This window comes from Myotis myotis, unplaced genomic scaffold (genome assembly GCF_014108235.1).
Source record: "Myotis myotis isolate mMyoMyo1 unplaced genomic scaffold, mMyoMyo1.p scaffold_m19_p_9, whole genome shotgun sequence".
Taxonomy (NCBI): Eukaryota; Metazoa; Chordata; class Mammalia; order Chiroptera; family Vespertilionidae; genus Myotis; species Myotis myotis.
This window is the reverse complement of record NW_023416401.1, coordinates 52,231,459-52,236,750: the sequence shown is the minus strand read 5'-3', so window position 1 is coordinate 52,236,750 and position 5,292 is coordinate 52,231,459.

Below are 5,292 nucleotides of genomic sequence, written 5' to 3'. Positions count from 1 at the left end.
CGGGGCGCGGGAGCCGCGGTCGGCCAACAGGGCGCTTGCTGATTGGCGGAGCCCGAGGTGCCCCGAGGGCAAGGGTGAGCCCCGCCCCCGGCCTCCGCGGTCCAAGCGGCTGCTGGACCCGGAGCATCGGTGGGCGGGGCCACGCCAAATGGGGCGGGGCCTGGAGGCGGATCGGTGCGCACGCTCCTCCTCCAATCCTGGGTCGGGCAAGATTGTCCACGCTCTTCCCGTGTGACACAGGGAGCCCACTGTTGCAGGAGCCCACACTGAACGCGTTAGAGGTGGAATTTGGGAGCCCTAACACCTGGGGACCCACCACATCAGCCCTCCATGGCTGTAAGAAACCTTTACAGAGTTAGAAGAAGGCATTCCTTTGGCTGTAATACCAATTGTTCAGTGTCTGGTTTCCATTAGGTGTTCTTTGCAGAAACAAGTCTTTACAGGAGCAAGGAAGGCATAACCCCAGCCCACGAGCTCCACCAATCAGCGTTAGGGCATTTCAAACTGGGAACCAGCGATCCGCAGGGCTGGGGAGCCCTAGGATCTTTTTGTTGATGTCCAATCGGGGGTTCCTATGGATATGTCACTCAGCCTTTATCTCTCAAAATGTAATTCCAAGGGCTAAGAATGATGGCTCAGGAAGCCAGAGGAGCCCCTACTTTAAGGGTTTCCTTGAGCCCCTCTGGCAGGCCAGGTCTACCTATCTCCAGACTTCTGTTTTCTAAGATAAGACCCTGGTTCATTTAAGCCAGAATTTGTTACCTTCACTCCTGATACCAGAACTCACATGTATTGAGTGCTACTACATATCAGGCACTCTTCTGGGTGACACACATGCATTCAGTCATTTAAGAGGAGATTAATCCAAGGTTTTCATTTAATATCAAGCATTGCTCTAGCTGTTTCATTTATTAGAAACAGTCCTTTTCCCCCAAACCACATGTCTGTCTTCCCTAAAATAACATGTTGAACATCTTAAACGCTCTTCTTCAAGTTTTCAGCAATTACAAATCAGTGGTGAAGCACAAGGGCTTTGGATTCAACTGGCTGGGGGTGAATCCTTGTTTTCCCAGTGTGTGATCTTTCATGAGGCGTTTAACCTCTCTAATTCTTGGCTTTCACATCTAGGTAAGGGAGATTAATAACAGTACCCATGCCATTCCATTTTAGAAGGAATTCAGTGCCGGGTACCCAGTAATCTCCCAATAAACAGGAGCTATTCTAGTGACATTTATTCACTCTTCCACTGATAGCAAAGAGAAGACTGACTCAGCTCCCATGAAGTCAGTCACATTGTGGTTGTATACATTCCAACACACAGTCCATTTCTTATTTTCTTCTTAAGTTAAGAAAACACATATATATATGTAAATTTTACATTTACTAAGAGAGAGATATATATATATATATATCTCTTAGTAAATGTAAAATTAGGGCTCACACTTGAAAGAGAATATGTTGCTTATTATAAATCAAAGCTGTTTAACTTTTCTTTGTATCTGAAAAGGTCAGCAATAATATGCCCCTTTACACCTCCATTGGTATAAAACATTGTCTTTCATTCATTTGACAATTTCAAGGCACAGTTAAGTGGAAAAGGAGAGGGCAGTAAAAGTAGGCAGGAGAATAGAAAGCAAAAGAGGAGAGAAAGAAATGTTTGTAGAGGGAAGAGAAATGTTCTTATTTGAACTATTGTATCTGCACCATTTTGACCTCAGAATAAATATTTGTAGATATTGATTTCCCAATGTAGAATGACAACGGATCCATTAAAGGGAAGCTAAGCAAAACATTTAAATCAGGACTCAAAGCTAGATCTAAAAAAAAATAAAATAAAAAAGGGCATGTACACAGACAGGGAACAATCTCACATCTCCACTACATTAATAAAGAATTGAACCAGAGCTTTCAAGGGCTTTTAAAAATCCATTCTCTAGAGACAAAGTCTTTCGCATACATTTGGGGTGTTGGAGCATATTCAGTACGAAGCTCAAACAAATCTCAGTGACGTGTGAGATAATAATAAAAATTTTTTTGTCAGCTACCGACTAGCTCTGGAAGTAAAGGATTTTTCTATCTAATTGTTTCACAGTGTTCCAAGTTGTGACACCCATGGCAAGATGACATTGGAAAGAGCATTGTCAATAATGAACCTCCAGCAATGCAATTCTCCCACTAGACAAACAAATGCTTCAAACAATTTAGGTCAGAATTAGGGGTTTCTTCCTCTCCCCCCCTCCAAAACAGCAAGCATATGGTAAAGCTGAGTATCATTTCAAACTTAATAACTTGAAACATGGGATATTTCATTCAAATCAGAGTTGGCTGAAATTTGCCATAATTTAAGGTTGCTAAGCAAATTCACAGCAGCACCACCACATTAAATCTAATTCAAAAACAAACAATTTTAGGGACTGGCTTATTAATTATTCAGGAGAAATGATACATGCCAATAATTACAGATTAGTTGGCTTGCTCGTTAAAACAACATTGTACTTCCACTTGTTATCATTGTTACAATATGTAACTGAAATAAATAAAACTCTATTAGAAATTTCTGACAGTGCTGACCAATGTATAAATTAATAATTCATGAAAAACAATACTGCTTTAACCTCTCCACTAAATCAAAGTGGTTTTCATCCTATTTGTTATGCTGAGTGAGGTTTTGCTATACATTTTAAAGCATGAGAATAAATCATTTATTAAAATCATCTATCTCACCCCAGAATTCAAGGATACTTCAATATTAGGAAATTTACTAATGTAATATACCACATTAAGTGATGATAATATCTCAATAGATGCAGAAAAGAATTCCATCAAATAATCCTCATTAATGACAAGAAGTTTTAGTAACTTAGGAAAAAAGATAATTCCTTAACCTGGTAAAAGTGATTTTTCAAAAACATACAGCAAATACTATTCCTTTAAAAAAAAAAAATTGTAAATACTATTCTTAATGGTAAACTTTTAAAAACTATTTTTATGACAGTTAGAAATAATAAAAAGATTCTTATTATTAGCTTTATTATTTAATACTAGAGTCCCAGTGCATGAAATTTGTGCATGGATAGGGTCCCTAGGCCTGGCTGGCGATCAGGGCCGATTAGATTCCCTGCCTCCCCGCCTCCTCCTTCCCTCGCTCCCTCAGCACCCTGCCGCTGCCACTGGTCCACCGCCATGTTCTGCCCCACCCCCTGGTGGTCAGTGCACATCATAGCAAGTGGTCAAATTCCCGGTCTCGTGGTCGAACTTCCAAGGGGACGCTTTGCATATTAGTCTTTTATATAGAGAGATTATTTATTATTGTATTGATGGTCTTAATTAATGCTGTAGCCCAATCAATGGAAAAATATCCTCAGGTGAGGATTAACAACAACAAAAGTGCAAAACCTTCAAGAAAAACATTATTTAGATAGAACGGAAGACCTAAATAAACAGAAATATATACTATGTTCATGTTTAAGAAGACAAATGAAAAAAATCTTAATTCTCTCTCTATTAATTTACTTTATTTTTATCCCCACCTGAGGATATATATATATATATATATATATATATATATTCCTCCATTGATTTTTTTTAGAGAGTGGAGGGGAGGGAGGAGAGAGAGAGGAAGAGGGAGATTGGTTGCCTTCTGCATTTGCCCAACTAAGGATTGAGCCCACAACTGAAATACAGTACATGCCCTTGACCAGGAATCAAACCCATGACCCTTCGGTCCATGGGCTGATTCTCTAACCACTGAGAAAAACTGGCCAGGGCTATTAGTTTATCATTAAAGGCAATTCTAATAAGTGAGGAAAATGAAATTTGACTAGCTGATCCTACAATTCATGTGGAAGAGCCACAGGCCAAAACCAGCCAAGACTATTTTGAAAAACACGACCAAGGAGGCAGGATTTTTTTCTGTTAGACAGATTGTTCTATCAACTCTACTATCTAATTATGATCATTTTTATAATGAACACAGGGTGGTATTGGCACAGGGCTATAAAGCCCAATGGACCAGAATAAAGCCCCCACACACACACATGTTTAGAAACATTAAAGTTTTTATTACAAAGTATTAAAAATATGCTGGACTATTCAATAAATGGTGCTGGGAAAATTAGCAATTCATTTGAAATAAAAAATAAAATGAATTCTTACCTTCCACCTTACATAAAATGAAATTTCAGGTGAATTGAAGATCAATATGTTAAAAACAAAATTATAAATTTTTTAGAAGAAAATATAAGTGAATATATTTATGTGTAGGAAAATATTTCTTTCAAATATACACAAAAAGCTCAACTCATAAGGAGGAAAGATTGATAAATTTGCCTACTATAAATTCACAAAAAACTTCTATTCAACAAAAGACACACTAAACAAAATGGAAACAATATTACATACAGGAAGAGTCTAACTTCAGTACATAAATCTGGCAGGTATTAGAATCTAGAATACAAAAAAAGACTTGAAATCAAGAGGAAAAAAACATACAACATAATTAACAAAACAAAACAAAGATTAGAACAGACCATTTCCCCAAAAGGAAATCTGAATTGCCAAGAAATAAATGTTAGATGTTTATTTTGAGTAATGTGAATTAAATCAGAGAAATTTGAATTAAAACAATGAGATACCATTTCTTAGTCATTAGACTAATAAAATTTAAAATTAATGTGAAATATTGGCTAATATATATAGAGAAATGGGTACTCTCAGTACTCTCAACAACTTTCCTCACCAATGGCCACATTCTTTGTTTTTAAATCCTCACCTGAAAATATGTTTGTCTCCTGTACACCCTCCAACCAGAAATTGAACCCAAAACCTAGGTATGTGCCCTGACCAGAATCAAACTTGTGAGCCTTTGGTGCACAGGATGATGGTCCAACCAATGAGCCACACCAGCCAGGGCTGGCACACAACCTTAATGGCTAAAATCAGAGGTAAAATCTGTGGTCTATGAGACACTTCAGTAACCTTGTAATTGACCTGCATTTTTGCATAAGCTAGCTGGAAAGGATTTCACTTAGTTTAAACAAAAATAGTGTTAAAACTAAGGTTACACAACAATTCATTGTTTGCATTCCTGGATTAATTATTATTGGAACCTCATAATGACTTTGAACCTGTTGTATTTTGTTAAGAGTAATGAACATGATATCTGCTTGCTCCTTCAGTTTATGATCATTTTTCATTCATGCATGTGTCCATTCACATTCACTCATCAAACATAAATGAATGCTCCACTATACCAGAGGCAAGGCAAGAGGAATACAACCTCCTTGGAGAGTT